The sequence below is a fragment of the Penaeus vannamei genome, chromosome 6 (genome assembly GCF_042767895.1).
Source record: "Penaeus vannamei isolate JL-2024 chromosome 6, ASM4276789v1, whole genome shotgun sequence".
Lineage (NCBI taxonomy): Eukaryota > Metazoa > Arthropoda > Malacostraca > Decapoda > Penaeidae > Penaeus > Penaeus vannamei.
The window spans coordinates 20,727,830-20,737,829 of NC_091554.1; the positions used below are offsets into that span (position 1 = coordinate 20,727,830).

At 60.8% G+C, this 10,000-nt stretch overlaps 1 protein-coding gene across 1 annotated transcript in view; it reads left to right on the forward strand.

The window, feature by feature from the left end:
* Window positions 1-9,947: 9,947 nt before the first annotated feature.
* Window positions 9,948-10,000, forward strand: part of LOC113816099 (uncharacterized) — a 7,732-nt gene continuing 7,679 nt past the window's right edge. Inside the window, exon 1 of the mRNA XM_027368113.2 lies at window positions 9,948-10,000. This exon is cut by the window's right edge and continues 327 nt beyond it. The gene's annotated coding sequence lies outside the window, so the exon portion shown is untranslated.

A 10,000-nucleotide genomic window follows, 5' to 3' on the forward strand; every position in this document is an offset into this window, starting at 1 on the left:
ACTAACACAAACAACAATGAATATGATGATAGCAATAGTAACATTGATAATGATAATAACATTAATGAAAAAATAATAAGAGTAACAATAATAATATTAGCAATAATGAGTGATAAAAACAATGATGATAATGATGATAATAATAAAAAAAATAATAGTAACAATAATATGAATGACAGTAGTAGTGTTTATAATAAAGATAATATTGATAATAACAACAATAGTAATAAAAATTATTATTATTATTATTATCAAACTATTATCATTATGACAATGGTAATAACAATACTACTACTAATAATAGCAATGATAATAACAGCTATGAAAACAACAGTAATAATGATAATAATGATAATAATTGTTAATAGTAATAATAACAAAAATAACTATGATGATAATAATGATGGTCATAATGATAACCGTAATAAAAAGAAAGAAAACGTAAAAATATAAAACCCAAGCCAAACTTCATAACAACAAAGTGAAAGAAGAGGAAAAATGAAAAAAAAGAGCCCAAATTCAGATTAAAAATCAATAAAAGAAAGTCGAAAAAAATAAATGAAAATAGTTGATAACCTAAAATTTTCGTTCACGCCGCTGCAAAATGCGCCGCCGGTGTCAGAGTTACTGACGAAACGTATTTCCCTATCGGGGGCAATTCCCCGGGCCCCCTTCCCTGTGGTACTTCCCTATCGGGGGCAATTCTCCGGACCCCCTTCCCTGGAATATTTCCCTATCGGGGGCAAGTCCCCGGGCCCCCTTCCCTGGAATATTTCCCTATCGGGGGCAAGTCCCCGGGCCCCCTTCTCTGGGGTATTTTCCTATCGGGGGCAAGTCCCCGGGCCCCCTTCCCTGGAATATTTCCATATCGAGGGCAAGTCCCCAGACCCCCTTCCCTGGGGTATTTCCCTATCGGGGGCAATTCCCCAGACCACCTTCCCTGGGGTATTTCCCTATCGGGGGAAAGTCCCCGGGCCCCCTTCCCTGGAAAATTTCCATATCGAGGGCAAGTCCCCAGACCCCCTTCCCTGGGGTATTTCCCTATCGGGGGCAAGTCCCCGGGCCCCCTTCCCTGGGGCATTTCCCTATCGGGGGCAAGTCCCCGGGCCCCCTTCCCTGGGGTATTTCCCTATCTGGGGCAAGTCCCCGGGCCCCCTTCCCTGGAATATTTCCCTATCGGGGGCAAGTCCCCGGGCCCCCTTCCCTGGAATATTACCATATCGAGGGCAAGTCCCCAGACCCCCTAACCTGGGGTATTTCCCTATCTGGGGTCAATTCCCCAGACCCCCTTCCCTGGGGTATTTACCTATCGGGGGCAAGTCCCCGGGCCCCCTTCCCTGGGGTATTTCCCTATCGGGGGCAAGTCCCCGGGCCCCCTTCCCTGGAATATTTCCATATCGAGGGCAAGTCCCCACACCCCCTTACCTGGGGTATTTCCCTATCGGGGGCAAGTCCCCGGGCCCCTTTCCCTGGAATATTTCTCTATCGGGGGCAAGTCCCCGGGCCCCCTTCCCTGGGTATTTTCCTATTGGGGGCAAGTCCCCAGACCCCCTTCCCTGGGGTATTTCCCTATCTGGGGCAAGTCCCCAAACCCTCTTCCCTGGGGTATTTCCCTATCGGGGGCAAGTCCCCGGGCCCCCTTCCCTGTGGTATTTCCTTATTGGGGGCAAGTCCCCGGGCCCCCTTCCCTGGGATATTTCCTTATCGGGGGCAAGTCCCTGGGCCCCCTTCCCTGGGGTATTTCCGTATTGGGGTCAAGTCCCCGGGCCCCCTTCCCTGGGGTATTTCCCTATTGGGGGCAAGTCCCCGGGCCGCCTTCCCTGGGGTATTTCCCTATTGGGGGCAAGTCCCCGGGCCGCCTTCCCTGGGGTATTTCCCTATTGGGGGCAAGTCCCCGGGCCCCCTTCCCTGGGGTATTTCCCTATTGGGGGCAAGTCCCCGGGCCCCCTTCCCTGGGGTATTTCCTTATCGGGGGCAAGTCCCTGGGCCCCCTTCCCTGGGGTATTTCCGTATTGGGGTCAAGTCCTCGGGCCCCCTTCCCTGGGGTATTTCCCTATCGGGGGAAAGTCCTCCGGCCCCCTTCCCTGGGGTATTTCCCTATCGGGGACAAGTCCCCGGGCCCCCTTCCCTGGGGTATTTCCCTATCGGGGGCAAGTCCCTGGGCCCCCTTCCCTGGGGTATTTACCTATTGGGGGCAAGTCCCCGGGCCCCTTCCCTGGGGTATTTCCCTATCGGGGGTAAGTCCCCGGGCCCCCTTCCCTGGAATATTTCCCTATCGGGGGCAAGTCCCCCGGGCACCCTTCCCTAGGGTATTTCCCTATCGGGGGCAAGTCCCCGGGCCCCCTTCCCTGGGGTATTTCCCTATCGGGGGCAAGTCCCCGGGCCCCCTTCCCTGGGGTATTTACCTATCGGGGGAGAGTCCCCGGGCCCCCTTCCCTGGGGTATTTCCCTATCGGGGGCAAGTCCCCGGGCCCCCTTCTCAGGGGTATTTTCCTATCGGGGGCAAGTCCCCGGGCCCCCTTCCCTGGAATATTTCCATATCGAGGGCAAGTCCCCAGACCCCCTTCCCTGGGGTATTTCCCTATCGGGGGCAATTCCCCAGACCACCTTCCCTGAGGTATTTCCCTATCGGGGGCAAGTCCCCGGGCCCCCTTCCCTGGAAAATTTCCATATCGAGGGCAAGTCCCCAGACCCCCTTCCCTGCGGTATTTCCCTATCGGGGGCAAGTCCCCGGGCCCCCTTCCCTGGGGCATTTCCCAATCGGGGGCAAGTCCCCGGGCCCCCTTCCCTGGGGTATTTCCCTATCCGGGGCAAGTCCCCGGGCCCCCTTCCCTGGAATATTACCATATCGAGGGCAAGTCCCCAGACCCCCTTCCCTGGGGTATTTCCCTATCTGGGGGCAATTCCCCAGACCCCCTTCCCTGGGGTATTTCCCTATCTGGGGCAAGTCCCCGGGCCCCCTTCCCTGGAATATTTCCCTATCGGGGGCAAGTCCCCGGGCCCCCTTCCCTGGGGTATTTCCCTATCGGGGGCAAGTCCCCGGGTCCCCTTCCCTGGAATATTTCCATATCGAGGGCAAGTCCCCACACCCCCTTCCCTGGGGTATTTACCTATCGGGGGCAAGTCCCCGGACTCCCTTCCGTCGGGTATTTACCTATCGGGGGCAAGTCCCCAGACCCCCTTCCCTGGGGTATTTCCCTATTGGGGGCAAGTCCCCGGGCCCCCTTCCCTGGGGTATTTCCCTATCGGAGGCAAGTCTTCCGGCCCCCTTCCCTGGGGTATTTCCCTATAGGGGGCAAGTCCCCCGGGCCCCCTTCCCTGGGGTATTTCCCTATCGGGGGCAAGTCCCCGGGCCCCCTTCCCTGGGGTATTTCCCTATCTGGGGCAAGTCCCCAGACCACCTTCCCTGGGGTATTTCCCTATCGGGGGCAAGTCCCCGGGCCCCCTTCCCTGGGGTATTTCCCTATCGGGGGCAAGTCCCCGGGCCCCCTTCCCTGGGGTATTTCCCTATCTGGGGCAAGTCCCAAGACCCCCTTCCCTGGGGTATTTCCCTATCGGGGGCAAGTCCCCGGGCCCCCTTCCCTGGGGTATTTCCCTATCGGGGGCAAGTCCCCGGGCCCCCTTCCCCGGAATATTTCCATATCGAGGGAGAGTCCCCAGACCCCCTTCCCTGGGGTATTTCCCTATCGGGGGCAATTCCCCAGACCTCCTTCCCTGGGGTATTTCCCTATCGGGGCAAGTCTCTGGACCCCCTTCCCTGGGGTATTTACCTATCGGGGGCAAGTCCCCAGAACCACTTCCCTGGGGTATTTCCCTATTGGGGGCAAGTCCCCGGGCCCCCTTCCCTAGGGTATTTCTCTATCGGGGGCAAGACCTCCGGCCCCCTTCCCTGGGGTATTTCCCTATCGGGGGCAAGTCCCCGGGCCCCCTTCCCTGGGGTATTTCCCTATCGGGGGCAAGTCCCCGGGCCCCCTTCCCTGGGGTATTTCCCTATCGGGGGCAAGTCCCCGGGCCCCCTTCCCTGGGGTATTTCCTTATCGGGGGCAAGTCCCCGGGCCCCCTTCCCTGGGGTATTTCCCTATCGGGGGCAAGTCCCCGGGCCCCCTTCCCTGGGGTATTTCCCTATTGGGGGCAAGTCCCCCGGCCCCCTTCCCTGGGGTATTTCCCTATCGGGGGCAAGTCCCCGGGCCCCCTTCCCTGGGGTATTTCCCTATCGGGGGCAAGTCCCCGGGCCCCCTTCCCTGGGGTATTTCCCTATCGGGGGCAAGTCCCCGGGCCCCCTTCCCTGGAATATTTCCCTATCGGGGGCAAGTCCCCGGGCCCCCTTCCCTGGGGTATTTCCCTATCGGGGGCAAGTCCCCGGGCCCCCTTCCCTGGGGTATTTCCCTATCGGAGGCAAGTCCCCGGGCACCCTTCCCTGGAGTATTTCCCTATCGGGGGCAAGTCCCCGGGCCCCCTTCCCTGGGGTATTTCCCTATCGAGGGCAAGTACCCGGGCCCCCTTCCCTGGAATATTTCCCTATCGGGGGCAAGTCCCCGGGCCCCCTTCCCTGGGGTATTTCCCTATTGGGGGCAAGTCCCCGGGCCCCCTTCCCTGGAGTATTTCCCTATCGGGGGCAAGTCCCCGGGCCCCCTTCCCTGGATTATTTCCCTATCGGGGACAAGTCCCCGGGCCACCTTCCCTGGGGTATTTCCCTATCGGGGGCAAGTCCCCGGGCCCCCTTACCTGGGGTATTTCCCTATTGAGGGTAAGTCCCCGGGCCCCCTTCCCTGGGGTATTTCCCTATCGGGGGCAAGTCCTCGGGCCCCCTTCCCTGGGGCATTTTCTTAACGGGGGCAAGTCCACATGCCCCCTTCCCTGGAATATTTCCCTATCGGGGGCAAGTCCCCGGGCCCCTTTCCCTGGAGTATTTCCCTATCGGGGGCAAGTCCCCGGGCCCCCTTCCCTGGAATATTTCCCTATCGGGGGCAAGTCCCCGGGCCCCCTTCCCTGGGGTACTTCCCTATCGGGGGCAAGTCCCCGGGCCCCCTTCCCTGGGGTATTTCCCTATTGAGGGTAAGTCCCCGGGCCCCCTTCCCTGGGGTATTTCCCTATCGGGGGCAAGTCCTCAGGCCCCCTTCCCTGGGGCATTTCCCTAACGGGGGCAAGTCCCCATGCCCCCTTCCCTGGAATATTTCCCTATCGGGGGTAAGTCCCCGGGCCCCATTCCCTGGGGTATTTCCCTATTGGGGGCAAGTCCCCGGGCCCCCTTCCCTGGGGTATTTCCCTATCGGGGGTAAGTCCCCGGGCCCCCTTCCCTGGGGTATTTCCTTATCGGGGGCAAGTCCCCGGGCCCCCTTCCCTGGGATATATCCCTATTGGGGGCAAGTCCCCCGGCCCCCTTCCCTGGGGTATTTAACTATCGGGGGCAAGTCCCCGGGCCCGCTTCCCTGGGGTATTTCCCTATCGGGGGTAAGTCCCCGGGCCCCCTTCCCTGGGGTATTTCCCTATCGGGGGCAAGTCCCCGGGCCCCCTTCCCTGGGGTATTTCCCTATCGGGGGCAAGTCCCCGGGCCCCCTTCCCTGGAATATTTCCCTATCGGGGGCAAGTCCCCGGGCCCCCTTCCCTGGGGTATTTCCTTATCGGGGACAAGTCCCCGGGCCCCCTTCCCTGGGGTATTTCCCTATCGGGGACAAGTCCCCGGGCCCCCTTCCCTGGGGTATTTTCCTATCGGGGGCAAGTCCCTGGGCCCCCTTCCCTGGGGTATTTCCCTATCGGGGGCAAGACCCCGGGCCCCCTTCCCTATGGTATTTCCCTATCGGGGACAAGTCCCCGGGCCCCCTTCCCTGGGGTATTTCCCTATCGGGGGCAAGTCCCCGGGCCCCCTTCCCTGGAATATTTCCCTATCGGGGGCAAGTCCCCGGGCCCCCTTCCCCTGGGTATTTCCCTATCGGGGACAAGTCCCCGGGCCCCCTTCCCTGGGGTATTTCCCTATCGGGGGCAAGTTCCCGGGCCCCCTTCCATGGGCTATTTCCCTATCGGGGGCAAGTCCCCGGGCCCCTTTCTCTGGGGTATTTCCCTATTGGTGGACAGTCCCCGGGCCCCCTTCCCTGGAATATTTCCTTATTGAGGGCAAGTCCCTGGGCCCCCTTCTCTTGGGTATTTTTCTATCGGGGGCAAGTCCCCGGGCCCCCTTCCCTGGGGTATTTCCCTATCGGGGGCAAGTCCCCGGGCCCCCTTCCCTGGGGTATTTCCCTATCGGGGGTAAGTCCCTGGGCCCTCTTCCCTGAAATATTTCCCTATCGTGGGCAATTCCTCGGGCCCCCTTCCCTGGGGTATTTCCCTATCGGGGGTAAGTCCCCATGCCCCCTTCCCTGGAATATTTCCCTATCGGGGGCAAGTCCCCGGGCCCCCTTCCCTGGGGTATTTCCCTATCGGGGGCAAGTCCCCGGGCCCCCTTCCCTGGGGTATTTCCCTATCGAGGGCAAGTCCCCGGGCCCCCTTCCCTGGGGTATTTCCCTATCGGCGGCAAGTCCCCGGGCCCCCTTCTCTGGGGTATTTTCCTATCGGGGTCATGTCCCCGGGCCCCCTTCCCTGGGGTATTTCCGTATTGAGGGCAAGTCACTGGGCCCCCTTCCCTGGGGTATTTCCCTATCGGTGGCAAGTCCCCCGGCCCCCTTCCCTGGGGTATTTACCTATCGGGGGCAAGTCCCCGGGCCCCCTTCAATGGGGTATTTCCTTATCGGGGGCAAGTCCATATCCCCCCTTCCCTGGGGTATTTCCTTATCGGGGGCAAGTCCCCGGGCCCCCTTCCCTGGGGTACTTCCCTATTGGGGGCAAGTCCCCCGGCCCCCTTCCCTGGGGTATTTACCTATCGGGGGCAAGTCCCCGGGCCCCCTTCCCTGGGGTATTTCCCTATTGGGGGCAAGTCCCCGGGCCCCCTTCTCTGGGGTATTTTCCTATCGGGGGCAAGTCCCCGGGCCCCCTTCCCTGGGGTATTTCCCTATTGAGGGCAAGTCCCTGGGCCCCCTTCCCTGGGGTATTTACCTATCGGGGTCAAGTCCCCGGGCCCCCTTCCCTGGTGTATTTCCCTATCGGGGGCAAGTCCCCGGGTCCCCTTCCTGGGGTATTTCCATATCGGGGGTAAGTTCCCGGGCCCCCTTCCCTGGGGTATTTCCCTATCGGGGATAAGTCCCCGGGCCCCCTTCCCTGGGGTATTTCCCTATCGGGGGCAAGTCCCCGGGCCCCCTTCCCTGGAATATTTCCCTATCGGGGGCAAGTCCCCAGACCCCCTTCCCTGGAATATTTCCCTATCGGGGGCAAGTCCCCGGGCCCCCTTCCCTGGGGTACTTCCCTATCGGTGGCAAGGCCCCGGGCCCCCTTCCCCTGGGTAATTCCCTATTGGGGGTAAGTCCCCGGGCCCCCTTCCCTGGGGTATTTCCCTATCGGGGATAAGTCCCCGGGCCCCCTTCCCTGGGGTATTTCCTTATCGGGGGCAAGTCCCCGGGCCCCCTTCCCTGGAGTATTTCCCTCTTGGGGGCAAGTCCCCCGGCCCCCGTCCCTGGAGTATTTGCCTTTTGGGGGCAAGTCCCCGGGCCCCCTTCCCTGGGGTATTTCCTTATCGGGGGCAAGTCCCCGGGCCCCTTTCCCTGGAGTATTTCCCTATTGGGGGCAAGTCCCCCGGCCCCCTTCCCCGGGATATTTGCCTATCGAGGGCAAGTCCCCGGGCCCCCTTCCCTGGAGTATTTCCCTATTGGGGGCAAGTCCCCCGGGCCCCCTTCCCTGGGGTATTTGCCTATCGGGGGCAAGTCCCTGGGCCCCCTTCCCTGGGGTATTTCCCTATCGGGGGTAAGTCCCCGGGCCCCCTTCCCTGGGGTATTTCCTTATCTGGGGCAAGTCCTCGGGCCCCCTTCCCTGGGGTATTTCCCTATCGGGGGCAAGTCCCCGGGTCCCCTTCCCTGGGGGTATTTCCCTATCGGGTGTAAGTCCCCGGGCCCCCTTCCCTGGGGTATTTCCCTATCGGGGGTAAGTCCCCGGGCCCCCTTCCCTGGAATATTTCCCTATCGGGGGCAAGTCCCCGGGCCCCCTTCACTGGGGTATTTCCTTATCGGGGACAAATCCTCGGGCCCCCTTCCCTGGGGTATTTCCCTATCGGGGGCAAGTCCCCGGGCCCCCTTCCTTGGGGTATTTCCCTATCGGGGGTAAGTCCCCGGGCCCCTTTCCTTGGGGTATTTCCCTATCGGGGGCAAGTCCCCGGACCCCTTCCCTGGAGTACTTCCCTATTGGGGGCAAGTCCCCGGGCCCCCTTCCCTGGAATATTTCCCTATCGAGGGCAAGTCCCCGGGCCCCTTTCTCTGGGGTATTTCCCTATCGGGGGCAAGTCCCCGGGCCCCCTTCCCTGGAATATTTCGCTATCGGGGGCAAGTCCACGGGCCCTCTTCCCTGGAATATTTCCTTATCGTGGGCAAGTCCCCGGGCCCCCTTCCCAGGGGTATTTCCCTAGTTGGGGCAAGTCCCCGGGCCCCCTTCCATGGAATATTTCCCTATCGGGGGCAAGTCCCCGGGCCCCCTTCCCTGGGGTATTTACCTATCGGGGGCAAGTCCCCCGGCCCCTTTCCCTGGAATATTTCCCAATCGGGGGCAAGTCCCTGGGTCCCCTTCTCTGGGGTATTTTCCTATCGGGGACAAGTCTCCGGGCCCCCTTCCCTTGGGTATTTCCCTATTGAGGGCAAGTCCCTGGGCCCCCTTCCCTGGGGTATTTACCTATCAGGGGCAAGTCCCCGGGCCCCCTTCCCTGGAATATTTCCCTATCGGGGGCAAGTCCCCGGGCCCCCTTCTCTGGAGTATTTCCCTATCGGGGGCAAGTCCCCGGGCCCCCTTCCCTGGGGTATTTCCCTATCGGGGGCAAGTCCCCGGGCCCCCTTCCCTGGGGTATTTCCCTATCGGGGGCAAGTCCCCGGGCCCCCTTCCCTGGGGTATTTCCCTATTGGGGGCAAGTCCCCGGGCCCCCTTCTCTGGAGTATTTCCCTATCGGGGGCAAGTCCCCGGGCCCCCTTCCCTGGGGTATTTCCCTATCGGGGGCAAGTCCCCGGGCCCCCTTCTCTGGAGTATTTCCCTATCGAGGGCAAGTCCCCGGGCCCCCTTCCCTGGGGTATTTCCCTATCGGGGGCAAGTCCCCGGGCCCCCTTCCCTGGGGTATTTCCCTATCGGGGGCAAGTCCCTGGGCCCCCTTCCCTTGGGTATTTACCTATCGGGGGCAAGTCCCCGGGCAAGTCCCTGGGGTATTTACCTATTGGGGGCAAGTCCCCGTGCCCCCTTCCCTTGAGTATTTCCCTATCGGGGGCAAGTCCCCGGGCCCCCTTCCCTGGGGTATTTCCCTATCGGGGGAAGTCCCCGGGCCCCCTTCCCTGGGGTATTTCCCTATCGGGGGCAAGTCCCCGGGTCCCCTTCCCTGGAATATTTCCCTATCGGGGGCAAGTCCCCGGGCCCCCTTCCCTGGGGTATTTCCTTATCGGGGGCAAGTCACCGGGCCCCCTTCTCTGGAGTATTTCCCTATCGGGGGCAAGTCCCCGGGCCCCCTTCCCTGGGGTATTTCCCTTTTGCGGGCAAGTCCCCGGGCCCCCTTCCCTGGGGTATTTTCCTATCGGGGACAAGTCCCCGGGGCCCCTTCCATAGGGTATTTCCCTATCGGGGGCAAGTCCCCGGGTCCCCTTCCCTGGAGTATTTCCCTATCGGGGGCAAGTCCCCGGGCCCCCTTCCCTGGGGTATATCCCTATCGGGGGCAAGTCCCCGGGCCCCCTTCCCTGGGGTATTTCCCTATCGGTGGCATGTCCCCGGGCCCCCTTCCCTGGGTAATTTCCCTACCGGATGCTCTTTCCTTGGGGTTTTTCCCTACTAGGGCAAACCCCTGGATCCCCTTCCCTGGAGATATTTCGCTGTACATACGAAGCATACGCCTAAACTGGCTTTGCCAATAATAATAATCGTTATAATGAGAATAACAGTAATGGTAATGGTAGTA